This window comes from Centroberyx gerrardi, chromosome 4, assembly GCF_048128805.1.
Source record: "Centroberyx gerrardi isolate f3 chromosome 4, fCenGer3.hap1.cur.20231027, whole genome shotgun sequence".
In the NCBI taxonomy this organism is placed as follows: Eukaryota; Metazoa; Chordata; class Actinopteri; order Beryciformes; family Berycidae; genus Centroberyx; species Centroberyx gerrardi.
The window spans coordinates 1694553-1714054 of NC_136000.1; the positions used below are offsets into that span (position 1 = coordinate 1694553).

General features: G+C 44.6%; 1 long non-coding RNA gene across 1 annotated transcript in view; it reads left to right on the forward strand.

Annotated features, from left to right (window-relative positions):
• The first annotated feature begins 549 nt into the window (after positions 1-549).
• LOC139919289 (uncharacterized) overlaps positions 550-19502 on the forward strand; it is an 85620-nt gene continuing 66667 nt past the window's right edge. The window contains exon 1 of the long non-coding RNA XR_011784992.2: positions 550-584. This is a non-coding gene — a long non-coding RNA (uncharacterized LOC139919289). The remainder of the gene's footprint in view (positions 585-19502) is intronic.

The window sequence follows — 19502 nt, forward strand, 5'->3', positions numbered from 1 at the left end:
CTGCAGGTGAAGCTGCAGGTGAAGCTCGTCTGAGCTGCAGGTGAAGCTCGTCTGATCGGAGCTGCAGCGCTCAGATACCAGACAAACCCTCAGGATCAGGTTTCTGCTGAAATCACCATAAACCTGCAGACTGAGAGTCGAACTCTCTGCTGTTTACTGACTTCACATCAGACTCTTTACACAAATGAAAAAGCATGAAGCAGCTAGGTAACACCGCCTGCCTGCTGCCACAGTGTTTAGTGTTGCTGAATATGTTTATGTGGAGTGATCTGTATATTCTGTTGTATGTCAGTGCTGTGTGGAAATTGTCAATATCATGTATCAATGTCACCAAGGCCAATTCCTGTCTGTTCACTGTGCTTTGTGAATAAAGTGATTCTGATTCTGAAAGTTGTTTGACACTGCAAACAAAATTCAACAAATCTAGTATTGAGTCTTAAAGGAGAAATCCCCATAAAACAATTTAACTGTTAAAATCAGCTGTTGATGTTCTTTTCATCTCTGGCTCCATCCAGTAGTTTGTTGTGTTTTTCTTCTTGGTGGATAACCGGCCAATCGTAGACGAGGTGACGTCACCTCCAGATGTTTCCAGCAGCTACAGTGGAGTTTGATATGAGAAAATGTTTCAGGATGTAAAACATCAGCGGTAAACGTCAGGTTTTGGTGTCAGTCCCTCAGAATCAAAGAGCGAGGGCTTCTTTCTAGAGCCGCCATTTTGCACCGAGAGACGTTCAACAATCATACAGGGAGAAATCCATCGTAGAAGAGGAGAGAGACCAGTTTCTCCACCACAGGAGCAGGAGAGAGACCAGAATGCACTGCAGGAGCAGGAGAGAGACCAGAATGCACTGCAGGAGCAGGAGAGAGACCAGAATGCACTGCAGCAGAGAGACAGGTTGGGGTTTGAGGAAGGAGAGACTCTCACTTTTACTAGACTGGAAAAACTCTCAATGACTTGCTCTCACTATGCTCACTATCATTATCACTATCAACAAGTTCACGCCCCTTCTCTGGAGGTTGTTGAAAGGCATTCTGGGAAACGTAGTAAATCACTAACTGCAGTAGAAGTAGACGAGGCAGGTAGAGGGAAAGTGGGTTCACCAAAAAAAGTAAATTATAGATTTCATCACTAAATAACGCCTGAGTGTGTTGAACATCACAGACTGAAGAGATCTGACAGTGAAGAGGATCAGAGGGAGTTTTCCTTTAAAATCTTATTATTCTTGTGAAACAATCTTTAAAGAATTTTTTTAAATCAAGCTGAATTATCTTGATACTGATGGAGGGAAAAGTCTTATTTCACAACACTTGTCTCTAGACAGGTGAATCTGCATCAGAAACCAGTGAGATGATCTCATCTCATCTGCAGATTTCTCCACTCGTTTTCAGAACAATACGATTTTAATACTAAATGAACCTTTTATATTTCTGTCCTGTGATTTAGTTTGCTCTTGGATTTGATTGACACCTCGTCTTCCTCACAGCTTCGTTCTTCTTATCCAACAATGACTTCCTCAGAGTTCAAGCCCCCGAAAAGTTTAAGCAAAGTTTCCTTCAGCTCAGTTTCCACCACTGCCTCAGATTTTCAACTTCAAAACAAACTACCCTGCCGCCCCCTCCTTTATCTGAGCGAATACATTTGCATAATTTACTCTGGATTATCCTTAATTTATGCAGAAACTGCTTTTCACTTGTTAGGTTGCGTGTTTCCAGGGGGGCTAATAAAATTAGTCGTACTCCCACAGAGCGACCATTCAGGGGTTTCCAGGCTGCTGTAGCTGCTTTAAAGGTTAGGACAGTTCAACATGACTTTCCTTCAAACTACAGTGAGGAGAGAGAGATTTCTGCCCTCCAACACGAGTCTGTGACCTGAAATGATCTCCGGAGGGAAACTAATGAGCTAGATCTCCGCAATAGATTTTCTTCTCTTTCTCCTATTCATTCTAATGACTCGTTCAATAGGGACATTTTTCACGCTGCCCAGCCGTCTGAACGCAGCAGAGAGGAGTCTGGACAGAAAACATTCCTCAGACAAATGATGCTGCCGCTGCTGCGAAAAGTAAGAAAACTATTTCAGAGTTCAGAGCGAGCAGAGAGTATTGATCAGAGGAAAACATCAGCAGATCGATCAGTCAGCAGGTTCCAGCCTGTGAGAGGAGAGTCGCCGGTTTGAATCCCAGCTGGAGAAGTGACTCACTGTCCCGTCCCTCAGGCTCTCCAGCTGCCGGTCAGCAGGACGCTGAACCCCTCCTGCTCACCGGCCACCAGTAAGAGACTGGGCTGTACTGGGAAGCTCTCAGCAGCCAACGGTATATCATTCCCAGTTGTATAACTGTATGATTGATTGATGATTGATTTTGTCCCCACAATGAAATCGGGGGAGGGATTATGGATCTGTCCGTTCATCCGTCTCTCCGCCACACGCAGTGTCTCTGACGCCACTGATTGGATTTTGATGAAACTTTGGGCGATGATGTGACACCATGTTGTCACGCAATATACTGGATGATGCTGTTTGGATTTGGGCTAAATGATGCCTCTCACACGTCTCATCAGAGGTGTGACCAAGTCAACTTTGCTCGACTCCCAAGTCCGTCTCAAGTCTTGAGGCACAAGTCTCAAGTCTAAATGTAGATCACCAAGTCAAGTCCAAGTCAAGTCCAAGTCATTAATGTCAAGTCTCAAGTCTAAATGTAGAACAGCAAGTCAAGTCAGAACAAATCAAGAGTCCAGTATCAATTTAATATCTTAAAGAAAACTAAATATCTAGGACTTTTCAATGCAATATGGTTTTAATAGGATAAAGACTTGGTAAGAGCATCATGAGTTTGATTTCTATAATCAGTTTCAACTTCAATAAATTCAATCATTCCATACAAATTCAGAAAACAGAATTTAAATTCAGTCGTCTGCTGGAACAAAAGTTCCACCTCTACGTCTCATTCCCATCATTCAACATGCAGAACACCTTTCTTTCTATTTCATGCTTCAGATAAGAAATGAGCAAACTGAACATTAACGGCAAAAAGCCTCACTCAAAATGGAATTTATTCTCCACCTGATCCATCTTACATAACAAGTGCTTCCTCTCCTCTTCTTCCTCTCCTCTTCCTCTCCTCTTCTGACCGTTTCAAGTGCCAGGGGAGGAGAAACTGACCTTTGACCCCAAGTAAGGGGTTTGGCATAGCAGTTACCTTTAATGAGACTGAATGATCTAAGTTTGGGTTTATACCAAATATCCTCTGACCATTTCTCGTTGCAAATAAGAGAGCGTTGCTTTAATCAATACTATATAATCTATTAATATTTCTGTGATTGTATTGAAGATCAGCTTTCCCTAAATAATACGCAGTCCATCTTGTAAAGTCTGGTTATTTAGACCAAAACTAGCACCAAGAAAAGGAGGGAGAATATACATTCATCGACAACAATCATCACAATAAGAAAAAAGCCAAAATAATAAAATATGTATTAAACAAGATGTATTTATTCAAAACATACAATGTTTACTAGAAAACGACAGATTCTGACCACAGACTGTAAACAGATGCAGTACTGAGTGATGTCACCACAGGTTTCTGAAGGGTTTTGAAGCCTAAAGATCTGGTTTACGATCGCCGCCATGTTGACATTTTTTGGAGGCGGAGCAGCCAGAGAGAGGCTGAGGGTCGACACAGAGCCGCAGCTCCGCCTGCTATTGGTCTGTAATCGCCGACCTGTCAATCACTGGACAGACGACCTGTCAATCACTGGACAGACGACCTGTCAATCACTAGGAAAACAACCCTGTTAGGTTACAACCGTTATATCCCGTTAATGACACAATTATTTTGAAAATCTCCATAAGGACACACATTAGAAGAAGTGAAATTAGCTGCTGAGACCAAAACCTCTTGTGGAGAAAATGTATTGATTTTATATTTTTATCAGAAGTTGGTTGTGGTCCGTTGACTTCCTGGAGTTGGAGGTTTGGAGTTGCCTGATATCAGACAGAATTGTCAACTCGTTACTCTCCATTTCCATCTTCAGTCTGACGTTGCCTCCACTCTAACCGATTTCCGTGTGGGAGGGGGATTCGATTTTCCCTAACCAATCACTAGAGACCGACGTATCTGCCTGAATCTAACGTCATTTTAAGTCGACGCTGATGCGTAGCCATGACAACACCAGAGACAGTTCAGAAAGTATAGAGCATCTTTGACAACACGGAGCGAAGTAAAAACAAAGTATTTCGGATTTCAAAGTAACTGGTACTTTTAATGGATTTAGAACAGCCTCGATAGCGGCGTCTATCTTGTCTACAGCGGTCGCCATTGTTGTTATTACTCCTCCTTGGTTTCGGCGCACAGCTTGACAACAGCTTGACAACGGCGTTAGTCCCGCCCGTGGCGCTGATTGGCTAATCGTTAGTCCCCCCCGGCGCTCATTGGACCGATCATTTTTCAACCGAGAGAAACCGCTGTTTCATGTCACGATGCCGGACCAGAAGCAGTCAACTGGTGGAGAGGGCGGAGTCAAAGGTCTGGACCCAGGCAAGGTTTGGAGTCTTTCTGGAGCCGGACTCTAGCGGACGTTAGAGGAATTGCCGCCACTTCCTTGTCTTCAAAATTCACCCGAGGTTTTGGCCGCTTGGTTCTGACGGTCCGCTGCACAAACACAAAGTTTGAAATTTTTCAAAGCATCCGCCACTCCGTTGTGTCCACACGGGGGCGTTGAGTTTATACTCCGTCGGTCCTCCATTGTTTTTTTCCGGCGAGGCCGACGGAACGAGCGAAGGTGAAGTGTGTGTGAGGCGTTACGGGACGCTCTGCAGCTCAGCCTGCCGTCCCACACCTACAGCACTAATCAATCTCTCTCATCTCTCTGTCGATGCTATCGTCGCTCTCACAGAGGAACCGAAGCACGGGGAGAAATCCTCCTGAGGTGAAAACCAGGTTCCCTTCACAGACGCAGATAAAGCTGCGGTAAACAGACTTTTCACGTCCAGGTTCCACCCTCAGATAGAGTTACATGGGAAAAACAGCCGGCTTTGAAACGGACGGACAACAAGGAATCCCCCGAGGGAAAGTTCTCAGGCGTTTTTCAGGACATCAGATAAGAGCTTCTGTTATTATTGTTGACGTGTTTAACCTTTATTTCATCCGGAGAGAGCGGACTGAGCTCCACCCTGCTTCACCTTCACACAGTGCCACACAGTCATACTGGGAGCTGACCAGTACGACCAGTCTGATACTGGTGGAAGAGTCAGTTTTAGGGAAAGACCAGTGCCAAAGTCTTAAAGTAAGTGAATGGATGGATGGATGGAATAGACAGACAGACAGACAGACAGACAGACAGATAGATAGATAGATAGATAGATAGATAGATAGATAGATAGATAGATAGATAGATAGATAAATAGATAGATAGATAGATAGACAGATAAATAGATAGATAGATAGATAGATAGATAGACAGATAGATAGACAGATAGATAGATAGATAGATAGACAGATAAATAGATAGATAGATAGATAGATAGATAGATAAATAGATAGATAGATAGATAGACAGATAGATAGATAGATAGATAGATAGATAGATAGATAGATAGATAGATAGATAGACAGATAAATAGATAGATAGATAGATAGATAGATAGATAGATAGATAGATAGATAGATAGATAGATATAGAAGCATGTTTGGCAGTGATTCCAGCTTCTTGTCTTCTTTGTCTGTATCCAGATTTTGGGATTTTCTCCTGTTCTAACTGAATCTCTGTCCAGCTGGATGAGCGTCTGTGAACAGCATCTATCTTCAAGTCATTCCACTGATTTTCGATGGGATTTAAGTCAGACTTCAGCCGGGTCTTTCACGTTCTTGTTGTCTTTCACGTTCCAGTGCTGATGTGTGTGTGTGCTGAGCGTCTCTGTCCTGCTGGAACTGAACTGTCGAATTTGGCTGGAAATATTTTCTCACTGAAAATGAATGAAGCAGTTTGAAATCTAGCCAAGAAAATTAGTCAGGTCAAAATATTTTCAAAATGGTCCAACTGCTACTAAATATTAAACACAGCTATGAAATAATAGCTGTGATTCTTTCTGTAGAACATTTAATCTAGCTAGCTAGCTCCAGTGGAAACTACAAGATGACAGTGATGCAGCAGTTTATTTCATCCATTTTCACTCCAAATTGCAAAAGGCAAAACGATTGCCCATTGCCCACTTGCTTATGCTCGTTGCCCATTGCCGGCATATTGTGGCCCAAATTTGCCCTAAAAATGTGCCTGTGTATCATCAGCTTCAGGTCTTGGGCTCTCTGATGCAGGTTCTCCTCTACAGTTTGTATTTATCTAAATTCATCCTGATCCCTCTGTCCTTACAGGTCTCCAGATCTCCATCCTGCCACAGAGCTTTAGTTCAGTCAGATCTCCTCTGCTCCTCGTTCTCCTCCTGACCAAACTCCTCCTGCCCAAACTCCTCCTGACCAAACTCCTCCTGCCCAAACTCCTCCTGCCCAAACTCCTCCTGACCAAACTCCTCCTGCCCAAACTCCTCCTGCCCAAACTCCTCCTGACCAAACTCCTCCTGCCCAAACTCCTCCTGCCCAAACTCCTCCTGCCCAAACTCCTCCTGACCAAACTCCTCCTGCAAACTCCTCCTGACCAAACTCCTCCTGACCAAACTCCTCCTGACCAAACTCCTCCTGCCCAAACTCCTCCTGACCAAACTCCTCCTGACCAAACTCCTCCTGCCCAAACTCCTCCTGACCAAACTCCTCCTGACCAAACTCCTCCTGCAAACTCCTCCTGCCCAAACTCCTCCTGCAAACTCCTCCTGACCAAACTCCTCCTGACCAAACTCCTCCTGCCCAAACTCCTCCTGCAAACTCCTCCTGCCCAAACTCCTCCTGCAAACTCCTCCTGCCCAAACTCCTCCTGACCAAACTCCTCCTGCCCAAACTCCTCCTGACCAACTCCTCCTGCCCAAACTCCTCCTGCCCAAACTCCTCCTGACCAAACTCCTCCTGCCGGTCTGTTTCCTCTTGATGGAGCCTGAACCTGAATTTGGCTGAACCTTCACTCACTGCAGTGGTTGAATAGTGGTTGACTAAAAACAATTCAAATTTTCATTTTTAATTGATTTGTAAAAATAGTTTTATTTTTTGGGCATTTCATCACATTTTCTATAAAAAAAAATCAACTTTAATATTATGGGTTATTGTGTTGCGGAAAAAGTCACGAGGGTGGAAGACTTGTGAAGATCCTGGAGATCAGATCAGATAAATGCCGAAAATGTAAATGTGGATTTAAAGGATAATCCCTGTGTGTGTGTATGTGACACAGATAGACATGATGCTGGGCACTGATCAGTAACCCCCCCCCCCACACACACACACACACACACACACACTCACACACACTCACACACACTCTCCCCGATAGAGGTATTAAGGTAATGAGGTCATGTCACAAAGTACAGACTGGGGTGTGATTTAACACACCCCTCACTCTCTGTCTCTCTCTCCCTCTCTCTCCCTCCCTCTCTCTCTCTCTCCCTCTCTCTCCCTCTCTCTCTCTCCCTCTCTCTCTCTCTCTCCCTCTCTCTCTCTCTCTCCCTCTCTCTCTCTCCCTCACTCTCTCTCTCTGTGCTCTTCTATTACCCCCCACCTCCCCCCCTCCACAGGGAGGTCAGAGGTCAGGGTCACAGCTAAAGAACAGCACTCTGGAGCTGCACTGCAAAAACTCACAAGTCATTTAGACTTAACAAGTCATTTAAGGAGTCCTAAAATTGTAATTTTTTTAAAACAAGTGAAGAAATCTGCCAGTGGGGTTTGATAATTTCTCTTGTTTCCAATGCAAATCAACTTGTTTGAAGAATTTAGTAGAATCAAGAGTCATTTTCCTGACAGCAGTGCAGTGATCTGCCTTATTCTGACTGGTTTCAACAGACTGACACTCTGTTCTAGAAAACTCCTGAAACAAGTGAAGCTGCATTGGAAACAAGTGGAGTTATCTCTCCTCACTGCAGAATGTTTCTCTTGGTTTAAGAACAATAAGATTTGATGGTTGAATATGAGACTAGATGACTTGTTAAGATGGACGTTCACAGTGTGGAGGGAGTCAGAGTGTTGCTCAAGGACACTTCAGCAGGTCGGGGGTTTGAACCCGGCTGCCCCCTCATTCATTTTGTTCTTTTCTCAGTCTTTTACCCACACATTCACTCACTCACACTCACACACACACACACACACTATTATTATTTGGTTCACTGCTCTTGCACGTTCCCGTGGCAGCGGGGGGGTTGAAGCCCAACACCAGCTATTGATCCTCAGTGCCGATCACCACCGGGTCAGCGGTCGATCCTGTGTCCCTGTTCATCACAGGACAGTATGAGCTTCACAGTCCCTCTGTCCACCGCTCACACTTTAGGTTTGGTTGTATTGTTTTATATTTGAGGCCGATCAGTAACAAGACGCGTCATCAAGTTTCATCAAAGTCAGAGCTGTGGTGTCGCAGTTATGGCCTTTCAAAGTCTGAAATTTTGATCTTTTGATGATGAATGATTTCCGCTCATGCATGCTGAACAGGGAAAATATTCTATGAAAATGAAATATCACCTATTCTGAAGGTATTCTATAGGAATACCTGCAGGAAATAGAGAAGTTACTAAATGAAAAACATAAGCAGGTAGGAGTTATCTATTCTTATACTTCAAAATCTGTCACTTTAAGTGCACAGAACATAGTTACTGAACAGTAAATTAACATAGTCAATGAACAGTTAATTAACAGTTAATGAAGTTGCTGAACAAAGTTAATGAATAGTTAATGAACAGTTAACAAACAGTTCATTAACAGTTACTGAACATAGTTAATGAACAGTTAATGTAATGAACACAGTTAATGAACAGTTGAAAATACAGCTAATAAACAGTTACTGAACACAGTCAATAAACAGTTAATGAACAGTTACTGAAGGGTTAATGAACACTTAATGAACACAGTTAATTAACAGTTAATGAACACAGTCAATAAACAGTTAATGAACAGTTACTGAAGGGTTAATGAACACTTAATGAACACAGTTAATTAACAGTTAATGAACACAGTCAATAAACAGTTAATGAACAGTTACTGAAGGGTTAATGAACACTTAATGAACACAGTTAATGAACAGTTAATGAACAACAGAAAACACTGTTGGTGGTAAAACAGATGGGAGAGCTGTACAGAACATAAAAGAATTATTTTAGAAAAGGCTATAAATGTTATAAAAGTTATAAATGTTATAAAGTAATAAATGCCTATAAGCAGAAATGTGAGTGTGTGTTAGAGGGTAAACTGAAGAAGCGGACAGCGGTGTGTGTCGCAGCGCTGTGACTCGGCTGTTAACTCTGTTACTCTGCATATTTACTTTCTGTCGGCTCTTGTTGATTTAGGCGATGGGAACCAAACCCGTCCATATTCTTTCAAACTTTGATGTTTGGTGCCATTGTGGCCCGGTCTGAATCGCGGGCCGCCGGTCGCCATTGAACCTTTCCGAAGATTAACTGTTATTACCGCGCTCTTTGTGCCGTTCGGGCGTCCGGCTCTCCGCATACCAGCAGAACAAAATGCTCCTTCAGCCTCTCCAGTGGAGGACGCTCAGTCAAAAGGAGGCTTCAAACCACACCGGGTTTTATTTGGTTTTATCCACACACACACACACACACACACACACTGACAGACAAATGCATGTGTGTACACTCACATGCACACACACACACACACACACTCATCGTATTCTGAGTCTAAAGACGAGAGTATAAGAGCACTAAGTGGTCTCTCGACTACAAGTTCCTTTTTAGGAGAGAAGAGGTCCGATATGCTCTGTATTACTCTACACTACCTCACACACACTCACACACACACACACACACACACACACACACACACACACACACAATGGAAAAACTTTCTATTTTGGGACAGACGAGGTCAAGCCACAGATCACCTTAATAAAGAGGCAGGAATGTGTTGAAGCACTTCAGATGAGCTGCCATTCACTCTAACTATGGTCTGCTCTCTCTCTCTCTCTCTCTGACACACACACACACACACACACACACACACACACACACTCACCTCCCACTTGTACAGTTCCTCACAGCACTAATGAGCTTGCATTCAGGCATTCATGTAGTCCTGGCTGTATTTGAAACATATGTGGTGTTTCACTGCAACACACGCGACCTCTGACCCCTGCAGCCGGCAGCAGAGGATCAGACATGTTGAGTTTAATATGTTTTTGTTCGAGGGAAAACTGCAGCAACTTGAAGTCAGTGTGATCCTTTCTCATTTAAAACATTCAATTATTTTACTGCTCTCCCGAAATTTGGTGAAATGAGCAGGATGTCTTAAAATGCAAATAACGGTCTCTGCGCACAAAAAGTGAGAGAAACACGTTTTCCCATCGACAAGAGGATCGGGAGGAGGGCGAGAAACAGGAAGTAGTTTGGCGGTGGACAGTCAGGGTGTGGAGGTCGGAGGTCGGAGGTCGGGGGGCGGATGGTTCAACTCCCAACTCATGACAACAAGTTTTCATTTATTGAACCGTGAGCAAAACCTGAAGCTAACCTGAAGCTAACTGTTTCAGCTGCTAAACTGAAGCGTTAGCTAACCAGGAGACAGGAACAGGTGGAAATGTCCAGAACAGTTCCTGCTGTTGGACCAGAATCCTTTACTGGAGGAGGAACCTGGTCTGAACTGGATTCTGTCAGAAACATGGAGGCTGAGCTGCAGAGATTTACTCACAAAACTTTGTGAGACAGACTTCAACTGCCTCGATACAGCGCCTCGATCCTGGTCCTCGATCTGGTTCCTGCAGGTTTTGATGGTTTATGAGCCTCACATGCTGTCAGGTAGATACAGACCAGGTGTGGCATTCACCAGCGGAGAGGAACAAAAACCTGCAGGAACCAGGGCTTTTTATCAATATCGTTCAATATCGTTCTTTATCGTTCCTGTGTCCTCCATGATGTGTTTTGCGTAATATCTAAAAGCTGAAGCACGATTCCAAAACCAAAGAACGAAAGGACGGATGACAGATAAAGATCCTGGAAGCATCGGATGGAGACTTGACCTCCGAGAACGAATGGAAACCCCACGATTCATTGCATGAATGCATCACATCCTAACATTAGCAATCGAGCTAACGATAGCCTAGCTAGCGAGCAATCTTCAGCTATTTCAGGGGATTCTGAATGTAAACACCACAGGAAACTGAACACCGCAGCACTATAGGTATCAAGGAAGATCCACGTCTTTTAAATTTGTACTTGTGGTTCATTTTCAGCTTTATTGTATGAAATTTCTTCCATTCACGTACGACTGCACTGTGTTCAGCCATGTTGGAAAGAGCGATGATGTCACAACTCGGCCAATTCCTGCAAGCAGCAAAGAAGTGAAAAGCAAGTTCACATAAACAGCAGAAGATAAAAGAGTTTTGTCTCTGCCATCAGACGCAGCAGTCTGCCAGTCAAACTGCTGCTGCTCCACTTCTGAGTGTGAAACAGATTAGTTTATTGCTTCCACCTGAGGCACAAAGCTGCTGAAGCTAATTAGAGGATATTGATCGCTGCTCGTTGTGTGCGTGCGACACAGAAATCTGATTTACTGTCTCTCTGCAACAGATAGATTTACTTTCCCTTCTGCCCTCTCTCTTCTTCCATCCTGTTGTTCTCTGTGGGCAGAAACTCGTTCACAGTTGACTCTTCCATTACGTTACCGTTTGGCAGAAGTCCATTGTTTCCTATACGCTCTGTAAGCCCCGCCCCCCCGGGTCCTCTGTGACGTCACTGTCGTCCTTCAACGGTTCCACCCAGCACTCATTTTCTGATTGTGGAAAAACATTAGTGATTAACTAACGCATTTAAAACAATTGTTGAGTAGAGACATTTCAAATTAAGAATTAAGAATTAAACATCGACTGGTGAACGTATAAAGGAAGTTTCTGACTGAACTCCTAAAGCCAGGTAATGTGCTTGTAGTTCTTTGTAGTTTTTTAAAGCTCCATATTCTTCACTTCACCCAGAGTTTTATTTTGTGTCTTTCTGTCCATTCAAAGCTGTGTGTGTGGTGTCATGAACCAAAAACACTCTCAATCCATTTCTCCACGTTCATTTTCCAGCATCTCTCTGAGCCTTACCAAGAACAGGCCGTTTCTGTCTCCGTGTCTTTAAGGCTCATTAATATTAACGACCCCTCTGTTCCGATTGGCTAACCGTTTCGAGAGCGAAACGTGAGACGCCGCGGCCCGGCGGCTACAGGTAGGGAAAACTCTCCGGTAATAAACGATGACGACCGCTCGACCGCTTTGAAAAAAACACTTTGTTAGTCTATTATTTCTTACAGAAATGATAATGAGCGAACCTTTGTGACGCCACAAAGTTACGGAAGTCCAAACGGCTCGTTTAGAGGCTCGCTTTTCTAATATGGATTGTGTGGATTTAGTTTTGACACTTTCACCATGTTTAGATACACATCCAACTCCTTTATCATCACAGAGGAGAGGGAGTCCTGCTTTACACCGTATGGGACCTTTAATGTTTTATCAGAGGCTTTGAAAACTCCCCATTGTGCAGCATGAGATCTATTTAACTGCTCCATATAAACACAATGTTCTCACTCTGTGCATTCATTTTTCATTGATGAAAAAACAATGATGCTAATCGTGGCTCCATTGGGTTCCACTAGCGAAACTAAAGAGTGGAACTCGCCTCTCTCCCGTCGCACTAAGTTACGTTTCCTCTGACAGCGAATTTCCTACAATTTCTTCGGAAGCAGCAACGCAGCGCCTCCTTGTGGACAACAGCTGTGTTGTCAGCGGAGTGACGGATAACGTAGAAAAATCCAACTTTTGCGTTTTCTCCAGTTGTCTGGATTCATGAGCTATTTTCAGTTTTTTTACTTTTAATTCAACACAATATCATTAGACCATTTTAAACCATCATTAACCATTTGAAATTCTGACACAATTTCTGATGATTTGGTAACATGATAACATTATGCAACCTCCCTCCAAAATATATTTTTTAAATTCCCGCTGAAAGAGAAATGATCTGTGTGTGCGACTCGTCCGCCCAGCAGGGGGCGACGTGGCGCTGGAGGTGACGTACGTAGAAAAGCGCGACATTCGACTGTAATACTTCCCCCAAACACACTGATTATTCAACGCAACAAATGTGGATGTTGGCTTTAGTGAATAAACCTTCACACGGCCTAAAAGGAGATGTTTGCTCGCTACTTAGAGCACAACAGAGCCACCTGACCGAGCCGGCGGCCAGCAGAAACCCAGGCAGGAGAGAGGAGAAAGAAAGAAAGAGTCTGCAAGTGCAACTCCGAGCTGAAACTCGGAGTTTCCTAGCAACACACTCAGCGAGATGAAACGAGCAGCGAGACTTTTACTGAACTGAGCGGCTTCTGGGATCTGCTTTCGTTTTTATTCAACACTGTTTTATTCTGCTTTTACTAAAGTGCAGTTTGGTTTTTATAAGGTGAATACCAGAGCTCTTTTATTGGACTAGTTCCTGTTAGTGTTCGTGACCCCAACCACACACACACACACACACACACACACACACACACACACACACACACACACTTCTCTCTCAATGAATTTCCAATAGCAGCATTTGCAGAAGCATTTGCATGTTTTGTTTTTTCACTGTAATCTCTCTCTGCCTGTTGAATCTTAAACCTCACAACTCTCCCATTCTCACCACCGCAAGACCAGGAAAAAAAAAACAAAAAAAAAAACAAGACAAAAGGATGAATGCATAATTAATAAAGTGAAGCTGCATTTTTAATTGTTGCCGGTCTTCAAAGTCGCCCGGTGGCATTGTCTCTCGGTTCGGGCCGGCTGCTTCCGATGGCGGAGCTTCATTCAGGGTTTCTCGGGGCCGAGCGCTGCGGCGGCGGCGGCGGCGGCAGACAACGGCTCCCAGCTCCCCTCTTTCTCAGGGTGTCTGCCCGCACAATGGACTTCCTTAGGCTGCACACAAAGGAGCCCGGCGCATGAAAAAACAGCCAAATTCAATGGCATTCCTCGCCACAATGCACCGCTAGAATATGCGCTTTTTTTTTTTTCCGCCCTCTCCTCCTCTCTCTCCTCTCTCCATCTCTTCTATTTGGGGCGACATATCAGGATATTAGGATGATGATTCAGGATCAGGAAGTGATATATTCACACGTCGAAGTGAAACTCGGGGGTGCAGGAATGTGACTGGAGGCTGTAAAAGAAGAAGAAGAAGAAGAAGAACAGACGATGGCTAACGTGATATTCAACTTTTGATTCGTCTTTATTGAACAAAGCCTCCACTCATGGGGTGAAATTTTTTACTAAGGTGAAATTATAAACAAAAATAAATCACCCAAACCCATGCCTAACACCCCCCCCCCCCCCACACACACACACACACACACACACACACACACACACACACACACACACACACACACACACAACCATACAGCACAGCCACCCTGTAGCTGCCCCGACCCAGAAGGGGCGTCCAGGCCGGTCAGATGGGGTGACATTAGCTCCCCTATCACATCCTCTGTCTGCTGCTGCGGTGGGGTGCGAGGTGGGTGGAGGGCGTGGGGGGGGGGGAGAAGGGGTGGGGGGAGAGGGGGGGGGTGGGGGTGTTGCTCCACCATTGTCGGGGCGCACAACGGGCCCCATTGGCACGGCAGCAGCTTACCACCCCGCGGCCGGCGGGGGGCAGGAGGGCCGGTGTCACGTCACAAACACCCGCCGCCTAATCCGCCCGGCCCGTACATCTGCGCGGGGCGGTTTCTGCTCCGCCGCCAATCAAAAGGCAGCTAGACCCCCTTTTTTTTTTTTTTTTTTTCTTCCTAAAATCACCCCCCCCTCACCCCTCCACCTCCCCCCTCCCTTCCTCGCTCTCCCTTTTCTTTTCTTTCAGTGTTATTCTGTAGTGGAGAAAGGACGGGCCTTTGTGGAGTCCGAGCCCCATAGTGTCACACAGACACAAGACCTGAGGCGGCCGCTCGTCAGATGGAAGCTCTCTCTCTCTCTCTCTCTCTCTCTCTCTCCTTCTCTCTCTCTCTCTCTCTCTCTCTCTGCCTTTCACTGCGCTCACTTTGCTCATGTCGACTTGGAAGGCCGACTCTTATTTTAGCACGTGAAAAGGCTCGAGACGGGACATGAAGGCCGGCTCTTCAGATTGGACACAATTGACTTTGAAAGCCGTCGTCTCTGAGTAGTAGGGAGTGTTTGCCTGGATGTTGGCGTCGTGTTTTAATTGAATTTGACTGTCAGCCGGCCTGAAAGCCTCCAAACAGGCCGGGAGCCGTTCCACCAGATCCACTTATTACCGAAACGCTCCGCTGGGATCCCGCTGAAGTAAAACCTGCGACTCGCGAGACGGAAAGGTCAAACGCTTAAGCACGATCACTTGATACCTTTACATTGATCGCGCTAATTTGGTCAGATCAAACGTTTTACCGAATGAAGGCGGTCAGGTTTCGGCTTCGTTTGTTTGTACAGGGAGAGAGAGAGGGAAGAAATGCAAAGTAGTGAGACAAAGAGGAAACCAAACGGGCCTTTTAAAGACATCGAACCCTCAGAAACCATTTTACTGGTTGGTCACCGGTAGGAAAGTCTTCTGAAATGTTTCTGGAAGAACTGGATTTTTCCACCATGTTGAGAAGGTTAAAGGTCATCGTTGGGCAGCAAAACCTTTCGCCAACATTCAAACTTCCTCCTCTGAAAAGCGTGTGGAGTTTCCAAGTAGAAAATCTGTTTTTTGTGAGCAGGTGAAAGCCGGGTCGGCACTACAGAAACACTGAATGTCTTGCTGATCCGTTTTAATGCCATGAAATAATAAAAATGATTGATGACGAAAAATAACAATTCACCAATTTTCCAGGAAGTTAAAGTGATGGGATTTGATATAAAAATACAAGAACAGCAGTTCATTTCAAGCTAGGTTTGACACCGTAAAGTTTGTATTTCAAAAATGACAAAAAACAAGTAAATGTTAAAAAAATCTAATTCCATACAGCATGCATTGCAAAATGATTGGGGGAAATGAAATAAATGGGCTTTAACTGCTGTTCTCCTAAACCAGTGATTCTCAACCTTTTTCATATCCAGGACCCTAGTTTAGTCCACATTAGAGCCACAGACCCCCATTTGATGAGATTTTGTCTCTCGGACCCAAATCTGAAAATATTTTTATTGTCAGATATGATTTTGTCCAGAATCCCATGACTGTCTGTATTGCAGGTAGAGAGATAACAGAGAAACTATGATCAAAACAGTCATTCTTCTACATTCTCTAACTGTGTTAACTTCTTGTAAATTAAATAATGGTGAAATTCAGCAATTCATCAGTTTGCTGGGGATCTGGAACCCCCTCAAGGACCCCTGGTGGTTCCCCGGCCCCACGTTGAGAACCACTGTCCTAGAGGAACCAAACCCCAAACCCTAATTTGTGGTGAAGCCTGACACCTAATGGGGAAAAATATATGGTACTGAACTGGCCTTCTGCTATTGGCTGATCTTTGGTGCCAAGATGCAAAGATGCAGTCTGGACTGAGGTGCGAACCGTGAAATCAGCACTTCTCTGATCATTCCCCTCTATTCTCTATTCCAGTTCCACATGTCGGATTTCCACCAAAAGTTAATAATTTCTTCCATGCCTCATCACCAACTGGTTTCACATTTTCCCGACTGGACCTGAATGGGACATGAGATCTGCCTGTTCACATTCTACACACTTTTAATCATTTGATCTGATTATCTCAACACCACCTGACCAATCAGCTCTCTATCTGTTCAGTTTCCATCAGAGCTGCTCTTCTACCACTGGACCGAGGTCTGGAGAAATCAGCAGCTCTCCAGAGCCTCCATGTTGTCTGATTGGACCAATAATGGAAAGTTTGCTTCATCTTCTGTCTGTTGATGTTGCCACAAAGTCTGATGGTGTCACGTGAATCCATTTCTATGTTATATGCTTTTTTTGTGAGAAGCCACGCCCACGGCCACGCCCCGTTCAGCTGCACTGGCGGAGGTGTAGTGATGTAGATGCAGTGTTCCCATCCCGGCCAGCAGGGGGCGCCACAGCTGCTCTCTCTGGTCAGATTACCTTCAGCGTCGGGTTCTTAGTGTAACAGAGAGTCAAACAGCTAATTATAACAACAAAAACAGCAGTAGGTGTTGCTCGCTTTTCAATAATTCATCTGTTTTTGGAACCCAACACCTGCATTATGTATGAGTTTGTAAAGTGAGGTGGAAAATGAACGGTTGAGGCGCCGTGGAGCTGTGGAGATTCATCTGATCTTATCCCATCTCACCTGTCTTATCTTATCTGATCTGATCTTACCTTATCTTATCTTGTCTTTTCCTGTCTCATCTCATCTCATCTTTTCTACTGACTGCTTGTAGAAAAAACCCTCTTCCTACACTCTTGAGGTTCAGTTGTTGTTCTTGTCTTTCTTCTCTACCTTTGGTCCATATGTTTTATTATAAGCTGAACAGCTAGTATGCAAATCAGCACATTCTCTACATACTATATGTTACCAGCTGTAACCTTATTACATTTGATAAGGTAAATTGTTTTTTACAACACACATCTCTTTCTGTACAGATGTTTGATCTGTCAGTACAGAGAGCTGACAGCATTTTCACGTCCTGTAGTTTTTCATATTTGCATTATTATTTTTTCATTTGATATATATTGCATGTATCTCTATATTGTCATACTGAATATATCCTCATGTTTTTCCTATGGGTTTATATGATACATATTTTTCAGATTTTCCATTTATTTTATTTTCAGTATGCTCTACTGCTGTCACTGTGTACTCTGCACATATGCTTTAAATTCAGTTTTTTTTTACACACACATATATATATATATATATATATATATGTATATATATATATATATATATATATTCATATATATACTCATATCATTCTACTTACATGTTCTAGTGTTGTAGTTGTTGTGTTTAATAGCTCCCATACGCTCTGTTCTTATTTCTGTTCTGTTTTTCTTTGCTGTGTCCTATTAGCTGCTGCAACGAGTTTAATCTAATCTAATCTAATCTAATCTAATCTAATCTAATCTAATCTAATCTAATGAAATCTAAACTTTTAGGGTTTTCTCAGCAGGTGATGTGAGAACAAACCCAGTGACTGACTGCAGAATAAAGGAAAGTCTTCTTCCCTCTAGTGGTCAGGATGAGAAACTGCAGCCTGAGGCCATCTGAGGTCACACTGCACACTGCACACTGTCTGTCTGCCTGTCTGTCTGTCTGACTGTCTGCCTGTCTGCATGTCTGTCTGTCTGACTGACTGTCTGTCTCTCTGTCTGTCTGTCTGTCTGTCTGTCTGTCTGACTGTCTGTCTGCCTGTCTGTCTGTCTGTCTGTCTCTCTGTCTGTCTGTCTGTCTGTCTGTCTGTCTGACTGTCTGTCTGCCTGTCTGTCTGTCTGTCTGTCTGACTGTCTGTCTGTCTGTCTGTCTGTCTGTCTGACTGTCTGTCTGTCTGTCTGTCTGTCTGTCTGTCTGTCTGCCTGTCTGCCTGTCTGTCTGTCTGACTGTCTGTCTGTCTGTCTGTCTGTCTGTCTGTCTGTCTGACTGTCTGTCTGTCTGTCTGTCTGTCTGACTGTCTGCCTGTCTATCTGTCTGTCTGTCTGCCTGCCTGCCTGCCTGCCTTCCTGTCTGTCTGCCTGTCTATCTGTCTGTCTGTCTGCCTGCCTGCCTGCCTGCCTTCCTGTCTGTCTCCCTGTCTGTCTGTCTGTCTCTCTGCCTGCCTGCCTGTCTGTCTGCCTGTCTGTCTGTCTGCCTGCCTGTCTGTCTGAATACTGAAGCAAATTATTTGTATGAAAGAATAAAATCAAGTTCAAGTTTGTTTCTTTCTATAGCTCTTCATCACAGCATGTGTCAGAGGACTTTACAGAGAATGAGCCTAACTAGATCTAACTGATCAACAATCAGTTGTGAACAACATGATACAGGACAAGTATAATGAAAAGCACAAGACAGACAAGAGCAGATTATAGCAAGACAGTCACCTGTTCTGCAGCCCAACCTGCCGGCTGCACCGGCCTCAGAGCCTCACTGCACACGAGGAAAACCTCCAAGAGAAAAAACCTTGGGAGGAGAAAAAAAGAACAGGAGGAGGAGGGAGCAAGGCCGGCATGGCGACTGGAGAGCCGGGGCAGCACCCGTCCACCGCCAGGCCGAAAACCACACCGCAGTCTGAGAAAGAGGACAGAAGAGCAGCCGCACACACACACACACACACACAGTCTGAAGGGGACAGAAGACAGCGGTACACACAGACATGGAGGCGTGGACACGTCCAGGTGGGGACAGCAGCAGGGAGGGACCAGGCCGGGACGGGACCAGGCCGGGACCAGGCCGGGACCAGGCCGGGCCGGGACCAGGCCGGGACCAGGCCGGGACGGGACCAGGCCGGCCCGACACCGGCACCGACGGCCGTGA